This window comes from Pongo abelii, chromosome 20 (genome assembly GCF_028885655.2).
Source record: "Pongo abelii isolate AG06213 chromosome 20, NHGRI_mPonAbe1-v2.0_pri, whole genome shotgun sequence".
Classification (NCBI taxonomy): Eukaryota; Metazoa; Chordata; class Mammalia; order Primates; family Hominidae; genus Pongo; species Pongo abelii.
Genome location: NC_072005.2, coordinates 1,305,445 through 1,323,844, shown reverse-complemented (window position 1 = coordinate 1,323,844; position 18,400 = coordinate 1,305,445). Strand labels below are relative to the sequence as shown.

General features: G+C 52.4%; 1 long non-coding RNA gene across 1 annotated transcript; it reads right to left on the bottom strand.

Moving 5' to 3' along the window:
* Positions 1–6,774: 6,774 nt before the first annotated feature.
* LOC134760742 (uncharacterized) lies at positions 6,775–10,741 on the bottom strand. Its single transcript, XR_010138688.1, has 3 exons — positions 10,653–10,741; positions 7,943–8,040; positions 6,775–6,979 (listed from the first exon to the last, which is right to left on the bottom strand). It is a non-coding gene; the product is annotated as an uncharacterized LOC134760742 (long non-coding RNA).
* Between the last annotated feature and the right edge of the window lie 7,659 nt (positions 10,742–18,400).

The following is an 18,400-nucleotide window of genomic DNA, read 5'->3' as shown; positions in this document are numbered from 1 at the left end:
ATTGCAAGCTCCGCCTCCCGGGTTCACGCCTTTCTCCTGCCTCAGCCTCCCCAGTAGCTGGGACTACAGGCGCCCACCGCCACGCCCGGCTAATTTTTTGTATTTTTGGTAGAGACACGGTTTCACCGTGTTAGCCAGGATGGTCTCCATCTCCTGACCTCGTGATCCGCCCGCCTCGGCCTCCCAAAGTGCTGGGATTACAGGGGTGAGCCATCGCGCCCGGCCGGGAGGGACTGTTAACCTGGGTCTGGCCACAGCTGTGCAGAGCTGCTGGGTTCGGCTGCAGGCCACACACCCTGTGACCTGGGCTGACTTTGTGCCTCAGCCAGACTGCAGAAGGCTGCAGGGAGGGGCGGGTGTGCGGATGCCCCCTCCCCTCTCTGCAATTGGGTCAGAGAGAGAATGGGAGCAGCCCCCAAGGGGTCGAGGGCTCAAAGATGGGACAAATGTCAAGGGGGTGGAGGAGAGTCTTTTGGAAGGATATGGGGGTTCCTGCAGTCCCTGAGTTCCGATAGAGTGGGCAGAAGAGGACGATTTTGTCTGGTGCTGCAAGGAGTCAGGGGGTGTCATGGAGCAGCTCTGCTTCTGGGTAGCCCCAAGTGGGGTCAGTTTGTCACCTAACTGCTGGGGAGGCTGGGGAGAGGAGAGGCACCTCCAAACTGGGAGGAAGCTGCACATACCTGTAGTCTCGTCTGCTTGGGAGGCTGAGGCGGGAGGATCACTTGAGCAAAGTGAGGTTGAGGCTGCAGTGAGCCGAGATTGCACCACTGCACTCCAGCCTGTGTGACAGAGCAAGACTCTGTCAACAACAAGGACAAAAAAAAAAAAAAAAAAAAAATTGGGAGAAGAGAGGACATGACAGGGCTAAGCGCAAAGACCCTGGGAGGTGGGGTGGGGAATTGCCCAGTGGAAGGGAATGGCAAAGCGTGGGGAGGCTGCTGGGTGACCCGCCAGGGCAGGGCCCAAGTCTAGACTGGCCAGGACCCGCTGTAGGGGTTTCTGAGAGATGTAGTGATAGAGGAGCTGAGGCGCCCCAGCCAGGGGCCAGGGGTGTCACCATGCTGGTCCCAGGACTTCCAGAGACATCCGAGGGATGAGCTCACTCCCACTGCAGAGTTGCTCAGCTGACACGTGAGAGTCTGAAGTGTCTGTAGCCTTTGGGGACAGCCCAAGAGATGGCCAGAGATGGATTCTGTTTTTGTTTTTTTAAGATACAAGGTCTTGCTCTGTTTCCCTGTCTGGAGTGCGGTGGTGCAATCATAACTCACAGCAACCTTGACCTCCTGGGCTCCAATGATCCTCCCACCTCAGCCTCCCTAGTAGTTGGGACCACAGGCACATACCATCATGCCCAGCTAATTTTTTGTATATTTTTTAATTTTTCGTATATTTTGTAGAGACGGGGATTCTCCATGTTGCTCTCGAATTCCTGGCCTCAAGTGATCTGCCTGCCCCAGCGTCCCACAGTGCTGGGGTTACAGGCATGAGACACTGCATCTGGCCCAGTCTGGATTCTTAAAGTTGCTGCTCGAGACCCTGGATCCAGCTGTGCCTGAAAGCCAACTTTTCCATGCCAACATTTCCATCATCAGAGCTAATAGGAGTTGGAATAACTCGAACTCTAACCACCTACAGGGACCACATTTCTGACTAAGGAGCTGGAAGAATTTTCTAGAGGGGCTGGGGCAGCAATGGCAAAGCAAAGATCCCATGCATTGGCCTCTCCATGTCTTGGCACAGCTCAGGGAAGCCCAGGGCTGAGGGCTGGCCTGTGTCCTGGGCACAAAGTCTCATTGCTATTGTCACTCACCTCCTTTGACTCATGGACTTGGCATGGTGGGGTGACCCTAGTCCAATGTCTGCTGAAAATCCCCTGTTCTAGGTCTCATCAGACACGGGGGACATTGAGTGGCAGGGCTGTGGTTCTCCCATCTGTAGGCTCCACGTGGGAAGGATACACCACCCACACATTGTGTGTCCCTTGGTGGGAAGAATACACCACCCACACATTGTGTGTCCCTTGGGATGTCCCCAGGGTAGAGACCGTGCCCCATGTCCGCCATGCACGAGGAAAATGGTGGGCTCTAGAGTCAGATGCCTGAGCCCCTGTCTGCTGCACCACCTTCCTGGGCTGTCCCTGGGTGTGTCACTTTGCCTTCTCAACCTCGGTTTCTGCATCTGTAGGATGGGGAATTGGGGTCTTAACCAAGGGTAAGCCACCAGCTAGTAGTGAGCAACAGAGCCTGGCACAGAGCAGGTGCTCAGTAAGAGCTGGCCCACTATAGGCACCCTCACAATCACTGACCTCAGATGCTTACATTCTGGAGGGGATGGATGGGTGGGTGGATGGGCAGGTGAATGAATGGATGGATGGATGGATGGTGAATGGGTGGGTGGGTGGGTGGTGGATGGTGGATGAGTAGATGGATGGATGGATGGACGGATGGGTGAGTAGATGGGTGGGTGGATGGGTGAGTTGATGGGTGAATGAATTGGATGGATGAACGGGTGGTTGGATGGGGGGATGGGGGTGGGTGGATGAATGGATGGATGGATAGGTGGGTGGGTGGATGGATGGATGGATGGTAGGTGGATGGATGTGTTGCTGGGTGGGTGGGTGGGTGGATAAATGGATGGATGGGTGGGTGGGTAAATGGATGGGTGGGTGGATGAGTGGACAAGTAGATGGGTGGGTGGATGGATGGGAGGGTGGGTAAATGGATGGATGGATGGATGGATGGATGGATGGATGGATGGATGGATGGATGGGTAGGTGGATAGTTGGATGGATGGATGGATGGGTGGATGGGTGAACAGGTGGACGGATGGACAAGTGGATGGGTGGGTGGATGGATGGGAGAGTGGGTAAATGGATGGATGGATGGATGGGTGGATGGATGGATGGATGGATGGTTGGATGGATCGATGGACGGACAGAAGGATGGATGGATGGATGGGTGGGTGGATGGTTGGATGGATGGATGGATGGATGGATGGATGGATGGATGGATGGGTGGATGGGTGAACAGGTGAATGGGTGGACAAGTGGATGGGTGGGTGGATGGATGAGAGGGTGGGTAAATGGATGGAGGGATGGATGGATGGATGGATGGATGGATGGATGGATGAATGGATAGATGAGTGGGTGGATGGTTGGATGGATGGATGGGTGGGTGGATGATTGGATGGATGGATGGATGGATGGGTGGATGGGCAGGTGAGTGCATGGATGGGTGGGTGGATGGATGGGTGGGTGGGTGGACAGGTGGATGGATGGGTGGATGGATGGGAGGGTGGATGGATGGATGGATGGATGGATGGATGGATGGATGAATAGGTGGATGGGTGGGTAGATGGATGGGAGGGTGGGTAAATGGATGAGTGGATGAGTGGATGAATGGATGGATGAATGGATGGATGGATGAGTGGGTGAGTGCGTGGGTGGGTGAATTGATGGATGGAGGAATGGGTGGTTGGATATGGGGATGGGGGAGTGGGTGGACGAATGGATGGATGGATGGGTGGGTAAATGGATGGATGGATGGATGGATGGATGAAGGGATGAGTGGGTGGATGGTTGGAGATGGATGGATGGGTGGGTGAATGGATGGATGGATGGATGGGTGGATGGATGGGTGGGTGGATCGCTGGATGGATGAATGGATGGGTGGATGGGTGAACAGGTGGATGAGTGGGTGGATGGATGAGTGGGTGGATGAGTGGGTGGATGGATGAGTGGGTGGATGGTTGGATGGATGGATGGGTGGGTGGATGGATGGATGGATCGTTGGATGGATGAATGGATGGGTGGATGGGTGAACAGGTGGGTGAGTGGGTGGATGGATGAGTGGGTGGATGGTTGGATGGATGGATGGGTGGATGGGTGGACAGCTGGGTGGATGGGAGGATGGATGGGTGAATCAGGAGCTCAGAGGAGGGAGAGATGAATTCTGCCCAATGAATTCTGCTTGGGGATGTTGGAGAAGGCTAGACGGGCTGGTTGGATGTGGGGGCCAAAGGGAGACAGTATGGCAAATGTGTGGAGGTGGGATGACAGGGCACACTCAGGGAACAAAGAGTAATCAGAGAACAGGTGAAAATAATGGGAGATGATTTCAGAAAGGGAATTGGGATATGGTCTTTGGCTTCTTCAGTCTCACTCACCCCCTGCACAGAACTGTGATGGGAGCCCCTGTTTTTGCTGCAGTCTAACTACTTCACCCCTAAAAAAAAAAACCCACACCAGCATGTGCTGGACTTCACCAGCCAACAGAATTTAAGTCTAAATTTAAATGTAATTACCCTCAGGTAGCTGGTGGCTCCTGTATTGGATCTTTCTAGAATCTTCTAGAATGTTCTAGCCCAGTGTTGTCCATAGAACTTTCTACAGTGATGAAAACGATTATGGGAATGGTCTAAATCTGCACTGTGTGATACAGAGCCACCAGCTCTGCATGATTTGTCACCTGAAATGAGGCGAGGACAACTGGAAAGCTGAATTTTTTATTCTACTGAGCTTGAATTTTATTTATTTATTTATTTATTTATTTATTTATTTATGACAGGTTATTGCTCTGTCACCCAGGTTGGAGTGTACTGACATGATCACGGCTCACTGCAACCTCCGCCTCCCAGGGCTAAAGCGATTCTCCTGCTTCAGCCTCCCGAGTAGCTGGAATTACAGGCACACACCACCATGCCCGGCTAATTTTTGTATTTTTAGTAGAGATGGGGTTTTACCATATTGGCCAGGCTAGTCTCGAACTCCTGACCTCAGGTGATCCACCCACCTCAGCCTCCCAAAGTGCTGGGATCACAGGCGTCAGCCACTGAGACTGGCCTTTTTTTAATTTTTTTTTTTTTTTTTTTTTTTTTTTGAGACAGAGTCTTGCTCTGTCACCCAGGCTGGAGTGCAGTGGCACAGTCTCGGCTCACTGCAACCTCCACCTCTTGGGTTCCAGCGATTCTCCTGCCTCAGCCTCCTGAGTAGCTGGAATTACAGGCATGTGCCACTGTGCCTGGCTAATTTTTTGTGGTTTTAATACAGACGAGGTCTCACCATGTTTCCCAGACGGGTCTCCAACTCCTGAGCTCAAACGATCCACTTGCCTTGGCCTCCCAAAATGCTGTGATTATAGGTGTGAGCCACCTGGCCTGGCCTTATTTTTTAAGAGTCAGGGTCTTGGGCCGGGTGCAGTGGCTCACGCCTGTAATCCCAGCACTTTGGGAGGCCGAGGCGGGCAGATCACGAGGTCAGGAGATCGAGACCATCCTGGCTAACACTGTGAAACCCCGTATCTACTAAAAAATACAAAAAATTAGCCGGGCGTGGTGGAGGGCGACTGTAGTCCCAGCTACTCGGGAGGCTGAGGCAGGAGAATGGCGTGAACCGGCAAGGCGGAGCTTGCAGTGAGCCGAGATCGCGCCACTGCACTCCAGCCTGAGCAACGCCAGGTTCTGGGACCGCTGAACACACATCTCACCAAGGACCAACCAGAAAAGAGGAGGCAGGGGTGCCAGCGTGCCCAGAGGCAGTGGGAGGAGAGTCGGGGGGACAGAGGTCCTGAGGAGGTTTGGCTCTGGGTCCCCACCCAAATCTCATCTCCGTTGTAATCCCCATGGTCCCCACGTGTGGAGAGAGGGAGCAGGTGGGAGGTGATTGGATCCTGGGGGCGGTTCTTCCGTGCTGCTCTCCGATAGTGAGTGAGATCTCACGAGATCCGATGGTTTTATAAGGCAGTTTTCCCTGCTCTTTCTCCCTCTCTTTTCGCCTGAGTCAGGTGAGGCACGCCTGCTTCCCCCTCCACCGTAATTGTAAGTTTGCTGAGGCCTCCCCAGCCATGCAGAACTGTGAGTCCATGAACCTCCTTTGTTTATAAATTACCCAGCCTTGGTGGGGCGCGGTGGCTCCCGTCTAGAATCCCAGCACTTTCGGAGGCCGAGGTGGGAGGATCAATGAGGCCAGGAGTTCGAGACCAGCCTGGCCAACATGGCGAAACCCCTGTCTCTACTAAAAATACAACAATTAGCCGGATGTGGTGGCGGGTGACTGTAATCCTAACTACACGGGAAGATGATACAGGAGAATTGTTTGAACCCGGGAGGCAGAGGTTGCAGTGAGCCGAGATCACACCACTGCACTCTAGCCCGGGCAACAAAGCAAGACTCCATCTCAAAAAAATAAATAAAAATAAATAATAAAACAATAAATTGGCCGGGTGTGGTGGCTCACGCCTGTAATCCCAGCACTTTGGGAGGCCGAGGCGGGCGGATCACGAGGTCGGGAGATTGAGACCATCCTGGCTAACAAGGTGAAACCCCATCTCTACTGAAAATACAAAAAATTAGCCGGGCGTGGTGGCGGGCGCCTGTAGTCCCAGCTACTCGGGAGGCTGAGGCAGGAGAATGGCGCGAACCTGGGAGGCGGAGCTTGCAGTGAGTCGAGATCGCGCCACTGCCCTCCAGCCTGGGCGACAGAGTGAGACTCCGTCTCAAAAATAAATAAAAAAAAAAAATTAAAAAATTAAAAAATAGTTTGCTGAGAATGCACATGTACCCTAAAACTTTAAGTATAATAAATATATATATAAAATAAAATAAAAAATAAAATAAAAAACAATACATTACCGAGGCTCAGTAGTATCCTCCTGCCTTGGCCTACTAAAGTGCCGGGATTACTCCTGCACCACGCTTCGCACTGAGACTTATAAGCCAGAGACCTCCATTCTTGTGGTCCCTGAATTACTGGGCGGCGGTGGGGGTTGGGGGGGACGGTTTGGGGAGCACAGACGGGAATTAATTCCATAAGTGTTTATTATAATTGATGGAGCGCTTTATTACCAAAGCCCACAGTGGGTAGGCTGTCTCGGCTGGGCGTGGTGGCTCACCCCTGTCATCCCAGCGCTTTCGGAGGCCGAGGTAGATGGATCACATGAAGTCATAAGTTCGAGACCAGCCTAACATGGCAAAGCCGTCTCTACTAAAAATACAAAAATTAGCCGGATGCGGTGGTGCACGTCTGTAATCCTAGCTACTCTGGAGGCTGAGGCAGGAGAATCGCTTGAACCCAGGAGGTTGAGGTGAGCTGAGATCACACGATTGCACTCCAGCCTGGGCAACAAGAAACTCTGTCTCCAAAAAAAAGGGGGCGCTCTCTCCTACCCCACTGCCTCCCCGACTCCATCGCGACCCCATCTCCTTCCCCATTTCGACCCCACAGCCGCCAGGCTGGACCAGAACGGCACGTTCTCTGTCGCCACCGTGTGGCCAGCGCCGCACATGACACCCTGCCCCGCCCCTACATCGGAGCCCTGAACCCCCGGGAAATTCCCGGGAGATTTGTCCAAAGTGGAGACGCAGGTCCCTTCGCTCGGGGCTGCGAGCTTCCACCGCGCACAAAAGGGCGCGCCTGTTCCCCTGTTTTCCTGCCGCTGGCCGACCCTCGCCCAGCAGTTCAGCGCTAGCACGCAGTGGGGGCTCATTAAATATTTGCTGATTGGCCGGGCGCAGTGGCTCACACCTGTAATCCCAGCACTTTGGAAGGCCGAGGCGGGCGGATCACCTGAGGTCGGGAGTTCAAGACCAGCCTGGCCAACATGGTGAAAACCCGTCTCTACTAAAAATACAAAAATTAGCCGGGCGTGGTGGTGCACACCTGTAATCCCAGCTACTCGGGAGGCTGAGGCAGGAGACTCGCTTGAACCCGGGAGGTGGAGGTTGCAGTGGACTGAGATCATGCTACCACACTCCAGCCTGGGCGACAAGAGGGAAGCTCCGTCTCAAAACAAACAACAACAACAACAACAAAATTGCTGATTGAATGGATGACTGGCAGGGGACACAGAAATGTACTGTTCCTTTACGCAAAGCAGATCCAGTCTCGCCCAGTGTTAGGGGCGACAGAGAGAGACCTGGACACCCCACACCACAAAGAGAGTCTTACCAGTATCCTTTCAAGGGCAGAAAAGATTCCACTTTCTTGGCTGTTTTCTTTTTTTCTCTTTTTATTTTTTGAGACGGAGGCTTGCTCTGTGACCTAGGCTAGAGTGCAGTGGTGCGATCTCAGCTCAATGCAACCTCTGCCTCCCGGGTTCAAGTGATTCTCCTGCCTCAGCCTCCAAAGTAGCTGGGATTACAGGCACCTGCCACCACGGCCGGCTAATTTATGTATTTTTAGTAGAGACGGGGTTTCACCATGTTGGCCAGGTTGGTCTCGAACTCCTGACCTCAGGTGATCCACCCGTCTTGACCTCCCAAAGTGCTGGGATTATAGGCGTGAGCCACCGCTCCTTGCCCATAATTTTTTTTTTTTTTTTTTTTTTTTGAGATGGAGTCTCGCTCTGTCGCCCAGGCTGGAGTGCAGTGGCGCGATCTCAGCTCACTGCAAGCTCCGCCTCCCAGGTTCACACCATTCTCCTGCCTCAGCCTCCCGAGTAGCTGGGACTACAGGTGCCCGCCACCACGCCCGGCTAGTTTTTTGTATTTTTAGTAGAGACAGGGTTTCACTGTGTTAGCCAGGATGGTCTCGACCTCCTGACCTCGCAATCCACCCGCCTCAGCCTCCCAAAGTGCTGGGATTACAGGAGTGAGCCACCGCGCCCGGCCCCCATAATTTTTTAATTGAAATTTTTATTGAAATAATTGTAAATTCACATGCAGTTGCAAGAGGAAGGAGGATCCCATGAGCACAGGATGACAGGAATTCTTCTAGGTCGCATTGAACTGTGATCCTGCTACTGCACTCCAGTCTGGGTGACTGAACAAGACCCTGTCTCAGAAAGAAAGGAAGGAAGGGCCGGGTGCTGTGGCTCATGCCTGTAATCCCAGCATTTTGGGAGGCCAAGGCAAGTGGATCACCTGAGGTCAGGAGTGCGAGACCAGGCTGGCCAACATGGTGAACCTCCTCTCTACCAAAAATACAACAACAACAAAAAATTAGCCAGGCGTGGTGGCGGGCATCTGTAGTCCCAGCTACTTGGGAGGCTGAGGCAGGAGAATCGTTTGAACCTGGGAGGCGGTGGTTGCAGTGAGCCTAGAACATACCACTGCACTCTAGCCTGGGCAATAGAGTGAGACTCCATCTCAAAACAAAAACAAAACAAAACAAAACAGGTGTGGTGGCTCATGCCTGTAATCACAGCACTTTGAGAGTCCAAGGCAGGCGAATCACGAGGTCAGGAGTTCGACAGCAGCCTGGCCAACATAGTGAAATCCCATCTCTACTAAAAATACAAAAATTAGTCGGGCATGGTGGTGGGCGCCTGTAATCCCAGCTACTCCAGAGGCTGAGGCAGGAGAATCGCTTGAACCCCAGAGGCTGCAGTGAGCTGAGATCGCAAAATTGCACTCCAGCCTGGAGTGCAATAACAACACTCCCTCTCAAAAAAACATGTAAGTAGGATTTCACGTGGATACAATCCATCAATCTTACTCAGGATTCCTCAGTTTAACTTGTGATCGTGTGTGTGTGTGTGATGTCTTTAGTCTCCTATAATTTGCTGGCCTGGGTAGATTTGTGTATCCACCATCATGACATGGAACATTTCCATCACCATCAGGATCCCTTGCTGTTTGTGCACCCTCCCCGCACCCTCATCCCTAACCCTAATTCCATTTCTAAAATGTTATGTAAACTTTTTCTTTTCTTTAGACAGGGTCTTGCTCTGTTGCCCAGGTTGGACTCCAGTGGTGCAACCACAGCTCAGTGCAACCTAGATGAACTCCTGGGTTCAAGGCATCCTCCTGCCTCAGTCTCCCAAGCAGCTAGGACTACAGGTGTGCATCATCATCCTTGGCTAATTTTTTAATTTTTTTTTTTTTTGAGACAGAGTCTCGCTCTGTCGCCCAGGCTGGAGTGCAGTGGCCCGATCTCGGCTCACTGCAAGCTCCGCCTCCCGGGTTCACGCCATTCTCCTGCCTCAGCCTCCCCCGTAGCTGGGACTACAGGCGCCCGCCACCGCGCCTGGCTAATGTTTTGTATTTTTAGTAGAGACAGGGTTTCAGCGTGTTAGCCAGGATGGTCTCGATCTCCTGACCTCATGATCCACCCGCCTCGGCCTCCCAAAGTGCTGGGATTACAGGCGTGAGCCACCGCGCCCGGCCTTAATTTTTAAATTTTTTATAGAGATGGGGTCTCACTATGTTAGTAGAGATGGGGTCTCACTATGTTCCCCAGGCTGGTCTGGAACTCCTGGGCTCAAGTGATCCTCCCACCTCAGCCAACAGAGTAGCTGGGACCACAGGCACACCCCACCATGGCCGGCTAATTTTTTTTTTTTTTTTTTTTTTTCTGAGATGGAGTCTCACTCTGTCACCCCGGCTGGAGTGCAGTGGTATGATCTCGGCTCACTGCAACCTCCACCTCCCTAGTTCAAGCCATTCTCCTGCCTCAGCTTCCCAAGTAGCTGGGACTACAGGCGCCTGCCACCACGCCCGGCTAATTTTTGTATTTTTAGTAGAGACGGGGTTTCACCATGTTGGCCAGGATGGTCTCGATCTCTTGACCTTGTGATCCGGCTGCCTCGGCCTCCCTAAGTGCGGGGATTACAGGCGTGGGCCACCGCGCCCCGCCGGGACAGGATTTTTTCACTCAGCGTAATTCTCTGGAGTCATCAGGAGTTTGAAAACTCCCCGTGGGACCCAGGTTGACCTACCTACCAGCACCCGATTTTTTCATAGATTGAGAACCAGCGCCTCAGTGTCACCATCTGTAAAGGGGGACAGAAAAGGTCCCTGCTCCCGGGGCCTTGCCAAGGTGCAAGGAAGCTTCATGACGTCACACACAGTTGCCACGGGCAGCAGCCAATCCTGCTGGCCTCAGAGGTAGCCGCCCTTGGCCCCCTCCCCCCACAGCCTTGCTTGCTTGCTGGTGATTGGAGGAGGCATGATGTCACGTGCTCCCATAGACCAATGAGGAGGTGGTCCGGAGGCTGGGTTCAGCCGTAGCCTCAGCGTGGGAAAAAGGGTAAAATGGAATTTTGGGGCCGGGCGCTGGGGCTCACGCCTGTAATACCAGCACTTTGGGAGGCTGAGGCAGGTGGATCGCCTGAGGTCGGGAGTTCGAGACCAGCCTGGCCAATATGGTGAAACCCCGTCTCTACTAAAAATAGAAAAGTTATCCGGGCATGATGACGCCTGTAGTACCAGCTACTTGGGATCCTGAGGCACGAGAAAATCTCCTGAACCAGGGAGTCGGAAGCTGCAGTGAGCCGAGAGCACGCAACTGCACTCCAGCCTGAGTGACAAGAGCGAGACTCTGTCTTAAAAAATAAAACTGAGCTTTGGAAATTCTTGCCAGGACAAGTTTTCCCTCTCTCAGGGTTAAATCAGTGGTTTCTAAAAAGAAAAAGGAGAAGGAAGGAGGAGGAGAAAGAAGAAGAGAAGGGAGTAGGGGGAAGAAGGAAGAAGGAAAGAAAGAAAGAAAAATCTTTGAGCCAGGGCTGAAGTGAATTCATGACCATTTCTTGAAGTTCCAACCCTTGTAAGCACCCAAAAAAGTGAGGCTATTAATTTTATTTCTGGCAGCACACAGTTCACCCGTCTAAGGAAGATTCCAGAAACTTTAGCACGAGGGCGGTGTGGGTGCTTTGCCATCTCTGGAAGTTCTTATACCTAGAAATAAGAATTGGCCCGGGAGGTTAGAAAATTAATATATTCTGTGGTTGGTTTATTTTTAATAAACCACCATTGTGGGCTCGGGCCGTGGGAGACGGCACAGATTGTTGCTGTTCTTGACGCCCACAAGCAGATGGAAATAAATACTCTAGGTAGGTCATTTTGCAAGACACCCAGTTAAACACTCTGAAGATGTTTTGTCTTTTTCTCCCTAGAAACAAATGTTCTGGGCAGAAATGAAGCTGTTTCTTGCATGTTTTGGGTTGTGTATTAGTTAGCTATTGATGGGTCACAAATTACCTTCAAATTTGGTGTCTGGGCCAGGTACGGTGGCTCACAGTAATCCCAGTGCTTTGGGAGGCTGAGACGGGGGAATTGCTTGAGACCAGGAGTTTGAGTCCAGCCTAGGTGACAGAGCGAGACTCTGTCTCTCTATAAAAAAAAGAGAAGAGGCCAAGCGTGGCAGCTCACGCCTGTAATCCCAGCGCTTTGAGGGGCAGAGTCGGGCAGATCACCTGAGGTGAGGAGTTCAAGACCAGCCTGGCCAACATGGTGAAACTCCGTCTCTACTAAAAATACAAAAATTAGCCAGGCATGGTGGCGCGTGCCTGTAATCCCAGCTACTTGGGCGGCAGGAGAATCACTTGCACCCGGGAGGCGGAGCTTGCAGTGAGCCGAGATTGCACCACTGTACTCCAGCCTGAGTGACAGAGGGAAACTCCATCTCAAAAAAAAAAAAAAAAAAGCACTTGGTGTCTTGAAATAACAACAAACACTTATTTTTATTTTATTTTATTTTTTTTTAGATGGAGTCTCACTCTGTCGCCCAGGCTGGAGTGCAGTGGCGCAATCTCGGCTCACTGCAAGCTCCGCCTCCCGGGTTTCACGCCATTCTCCTGCCTCAGCCTCCCGAGTAGCTGGGACTACAGGCGCCCACCACCACGCCCAGCTAATTTTTTGTATTTTTAGTAGAGACGGGGTTTCACTGTGTTAGTCAGGATTGTCTGGATCTCCTGACCTCGTGATCCGCCCACCTCGGCCTCCCAAAGTGCTGGGATTACAGGCGTGAGCCACCGCGCCCGGCCAAGAAACACTTATTTCTTATAGTTTCTGCAGATCGGGAAGTCAGAAGTGATTTGTCTGGGTGGGTCTGGCTCAAGGGTGTTCATAAGGTTGCAGTCAAAATGTCGGCCAGGGGCTGGGTGCAGTGGTTCACGCCTGTAATCCCAGCACTTTAGGAGGCTGAGGCGGGAGCGGGAGGATCACTTGAGCCCAGGAGTTTGAGACCAGCCTGGGCAATGTTGCAAACACTGTCTCAAAAAAAAAAAAAATTAAAAATTAGCTGGGCATGGTGGCGCATGCTTGTAGTCCTAGCTCCTAGCTATGCGGGAGGCTGAGGTGGGAGGATCACTTGAGCCCAGGAAGTTGAGGCTGTAGTGAGCTGTGATTTTACCACTGCACTCCAGCCTGGGGGACAGAACAAGACCCTGTCGTTTAAAAAAAAAAAAATTGGCCAGGCGCGGTGGCTCACGCCTGTAATCCCAGCACTTTGGGAGGCCGAGGAGGGCGGATCACGAGGTCAGGAGATCGAGACCATCTTGGCTAACACGGTGAAACCCCGTCTCTACTAAAAATACAAAAAAATTAGCCAGGCATGGTGGCGGACGCCTGTAGTCCCAGCTACTCGGGAGGCTGAGGCAGGAGAATGGTGTGAACCCAGGAGGCGGAGCTTGCAGTGAGCCGAGATCGCGCCACTGCATTCCAGCCTGGGTGACAGAGCAAGACTCCATCTCAAAAAAAAAAAAAAAAAAAAAAAAAAAAAAAAAAAATTGAAGTTCTCTATAGGATGCCACAGCACTGAGGAGATAAAGATACCCGTTTAAACCATGACATGGCCGGGCGTGGTGGCTCATGCCTGTAATCCCAGCATTTTGGGAGGCCGAGGCAGGCAGATCACCTGAGGTCAGGAATTCGAGACCAGCCTGGCCAACATGGTGAAACCCCATCTCTACTTAAAACACAAAAAATTAGCCGGGTGTGGTGGCGGGCACCTGTAATCCCAGCTACTCGGGAGGCTGAGGCAGGAGGATCACTTGAACTCGGGAGGCAGATGTTGCAGTGAGCCGAGATCGCACCACTGCACTCCAGCCTGGGGGAAAAGAGCAAGACTTCATCTCAAAAATAAATAAATAAATAAATAAACCATGACATAATAACCCATGATTGTTGATATGGGAAAGTCAATAAATGTCTTAACTTCTAACAAAAGTTTTTCTTCTTTAGGGCTTTCTTTCTTTTTTTTTTTTTTTTTTGGTGGAGTTTTGCTCTTGTTGCCCAGGCTGGAGTGCAGTGTCATGATCTCGGTTCACTGCAACCTCCACCACCCGGGTTCAAGTGATTCTCCTGCCTCAGCCTCCCGAGTAGCTGGGACTACAGGTGTGCATCACCACACCTGGCTAATTTTTATATTTTTAGTGGAGACGGGGTTTCACCATGTTGGCCAGGCTGGTCTCAAACTCCTGACTTCAGGTGAGCAGCCCATTTCAGCCTCCCAAAGTGCTGGGAATGCAGGCGTGAGCCACCGTGCCCGGCCGGCTCATTTTGTTTTTAAAGGCAGTGATGCACCTGCTCTGTGTTTTCTCTGCTTGCTTTTGTTCCTCTCTCACCCACACTCCATTCCTGTGGGGTCCCTGGGGGCATCTCCAAATTCTCCCCACTGATCCCTCCTCCTAGGTCTGGCCACACCAAGGCACACGACCTCCCCTGACCCGTCCCCCTGCTTCCTCCCCCTGCCCCAGCCCAGCGTGCCTGGAACTTTCTCTACTCCCAACACGGGCCCCAGTGTCTGTTTTGGTCGTATTTTTTCTCCCATCCACAAACGCTGGCTTTGCTTCATCCCCCATTCCATAAAAAGCAAAGAGTTGGCTCTATCTCCACAGATGCAGCAACACACACAGGCACATGGCCGAGAGGGGACTTGGGGACACTGCCATGTGTCAGTTATTCTCTCCAGGAAAGTGAGCGTAGGAAACATATGGGAAAAAACTAAGAGACCCTGTCACTTCCCAGAAACAGAGGGGGCCCAGGGACAGGTGGTGGCGGACCCTGGGACTTGAGTTTGATTTGTTAAGGTTGCAATTTTGTGACTAAGAAATGGCATCCAGACCGAGCGCAGTGGCTCACACCTGTAATCCCAGCATTTTGGGAGGCCGAAGCCGGTGGATTGCCTCAGGTCAGGAGTTCAAGACCAGCCTGGGCAACATGGTAAAACTCCATCTCTACTAAAAATAGAAAAATTAGCCAAGTGTGGTGGCACACGCCTGTAGTCCCGGCTACTCAGGAGGCCGAGGCAGGAGAATTGCTTGAACCCGGGAGGCGGAGGCTGCAGTGAGCTGAGGTCTGGCCACTGCACTCCAGCCTGGGCAACAGAGTAAGACTCCATCTCAAAAATAAATAAATAAATAAAAATAAAAGAAATGGGCCAGGCACGGTGGCTCATGCCTGTTATCCCAGCACTTTGGGAGGCTGAGGTGGGCAGATTGCCTGAGGTCAGGAGTTTGAGGCCAGCCTGGCCAACATGGTGAAATCCCATCTCTACTGAAAATGCAAAAATTATCTGGGCGTGGTGGCACACACCTGTAGTCCAAGCTATTCAGGAGGCTGAGGCAGGAGAGTTGCTGGAACCCAGGAGGCAGAAGTTTCAGTGAACTGAGATCACACCACTGCACTCCAGCCTGGGCGACAGAGTGAGACTCTGTCTCAAAAAAAAAAAAAAAAAAAAGAAAAGAAAAAGGAGGCCTGGTGCAGTGGCTCATGCCTGTAATCCCAGCACTTTGGGAGGCCAAGGCGGGCGGCTCACAGGTTAGGAGTTCGAGACCAGCCTCACCAATATGGTGAAACCTCATCTCTACTAAAAATACAAAAATTAGCCAGGCGTGGTGGCACATGCCTGTCGTCCCAGCTATTCAGGAGGCTGAGTCAGGAGACTCGCTTGAACCCGGGAGGCGGAGGGGGCAGTGAGTCGAGACAGCACCACTGCACTCCAGCCTGGGCTACAGAGTGAGACCCTGTCTCAAAAAAAAAAAAAAAAAAAGAAAGAAAAAAAATCTGCATTTTACTTTCAAAATTGACAGAATATGGTTCCAAAGGGAAAGGGCTGTGAGGAGGGCCCCTGGGAAGCTTCAGACCTGCTGGGTGGCCTCAGACTCATCACGCCCCCATGTGAGTGGCGGAGCGCCCTGCCTGCAGATCGGTGGCCCCAGGACATGCTGTGCTTGGCAGGAGGCCATCCCCACCTCAACCCCACTCACCCCGTGCATCACTGACCTTGGCGAGGGGCCACTATGGGGACATTGCTCCCTGCTGCGTGTGAGGTGCAGCGTGGGCTTGGGAATGTGAGGCGTCTCCCGGAAGTGCCGTTTCTCCACTTCATTGCTTTTTTTTTTTCGCTGATTACAGAGGAAATCCGCTTTAGGAATTAAACATTAGGCCTGTAAATACTTCAGTTCCTATCTCCAAGCTAGGGTCTCTCCTCTTGGGCACTATGGATGTTGGGGCCAAGCCATTCTCTGGGGTGGGGCCGTCCTGGGCATTGCAGAGTGCTGAGCAGCGTCCCTGGCCTTCACCCACTCCATGCCAGGAGCACCCCCAATCATTGTGACCACAGATGTCCCCAGACATAGCCTAGTGTCCCCTGGGGACAGAATCACCCCCCCCACCATTGAGAACAACTACTATTCTTTTTTTTTTTTTTTTTTTGAGACGGAGTGTCGCTCTGTCGCCCAGGCTAGAGTGCAGTGGTGTAATCTCGGCTCACTGCAATCTCTGACTCCCTGATTCAAGTGATTCTCCTGCCTCAGCCTCCCGAGTAGCTGGGATTACAGGCATATACCACCACGCCTGACTAATTTTTTTATTTTTAGTAGAGCCGGGGTTTCACCATGTTGGCCAGGATGGTCTTGAACTCCTGACCTTGTGATCTGCCCGCCTCGGCCTCCCAAAGTGGTGGGATTACAGGCATGAGCCACAGCGCCCGGCTGAGAACAACTACTATTCTAAAGGCGAAGGTGGCCAGGCGTGGTGGCTCACGCCTGTAATCCCAGCACTTTGGGAGGCCGAGGCGGACGGATCATGTCAGGAGATCGAGACCATCCTGGCTAACATGGTGAAACCCCGTCTCTGCTAAGAATACAAAAAATTAGCCAGGCACAGTGGCGTGCACCTGTAGTCCCAGCTATTCGGGAGGCTGAGGCAGAATAATGGCGTGAACCCGGGAGGCAGAGCTTGCAGTGAGCCGAGATCGCGCCACTGCACTCCAGATGTCAGTGATGCCCTTTTGTGCACACCTCCTGGAATGTCTCTCTTTTTTCTTCTTTTTTAGATGAAGTCTCACTCTTGTCGCCCAGGCTGGAGTGCAGTGGAACCTTCTGCAAACTCCCTCTCCTGGGTTCAAGCGATTCTCTTGCCTCAGCCTCCCAAGTAGCTGGGATTACAGCCACTCACCACCACACCCAGCTAATTTTTGTATTTTTAGTAGAGACGGGGTTTCACCATGTTGGCCAGGCTGGTCTCGAACTCCTGACCTCAGGTGATCTGTCTACCTTGACTTTCCAAAGTGGTGGCATTACAGGCGTGAGCCACCGCGCCCAGGCTATTTTTTATTTTCATTTTTTGAGAAAGAGTCTTGCTCTATCACCCAGAGTAGTGGTGGAGTACCGTGGTGCCATCATAGCTCACTGTACCTCTGAACTCCCGGGCTCAAGCAATCCTCCCACCTGGGCCTCCTGAGTAGCTGGGACCACGGGCATGTGCCACCAGGCCTGGCTTTTAAATTTTTTTAGTAGAGACAGAGTCTTCCTATGTTGCCCAAGCAGGTCTCAGACTCCTGTCCTCAAGTGATCCGCCCGCCTCAGTTTCCCAGCCTGCTGGGATTACAGGCGTGAGCCACCGCAACTGGCCTCACTTCTCCCTCTTTTATGATGAGTTTCTGGGGTTGATAATGGGAACTTGGAAGTGGAACTTCACGCAGAATCACGCTGCTGGCAGGGATTCCAGAGAATACATGCCCCGCTTAAACAGGCAGGGAAACTGAGGCCTGGATGTGCCTGGAAGTGGCCAGCTGGGACTGGAGCCCCAGTCTCCTGATCCCACATCGGTCGAGGTGGAATTTTCTCCAGCATAGGATACACCTCTGGGCACCTTAGCAGACGCCCCAAGCACAGGCCAGGAGCCTCGCACTGAGAATTGTGGCTTCAAGTGCTAATGAGGGGGCCAGGCACAGTGGCTCATGCCTGTAATCCCAGCCCTTTGGGAGGCCGAGGTGGGAGGATCACCTGAGGTCAGGAGTTCAAGACCAGCCTGAACAACATGGTGAAACCCTGTCTCTAGGCCAGGCACGGTGGCTCACGCCTGTAATCCCAGCACTTTGGGAGGCCGAGGCGGGCGGATCACGAGGTCAGGAGATTGAGATCATCCTGGCTAACATGGTGAAACCCCGTCTCTATTAAAAAATACAAACAAAAATTAGCTGGGCATGGTGGCAGGTGCCTGTAGTCCCAGCTACTCGGGAGGCTGAGGCGGGAGAATGGAGTGAACCCGGGAGGCGGAGGTTGCAGTGAGCCGAGATCATGCCACTGCAATCCAGCACTCCAGCCTGGGCGACAGAGTGAGACTCCCTCTCAAAAAAACAAACAAACAAAAAAAACCCTGTCTCTATTAAAAATACAAAAATTAGCTGGACGTGGTGGCACATGCCTGTAATCCCAGCTACTCAGGAGGCTGAGGCCCA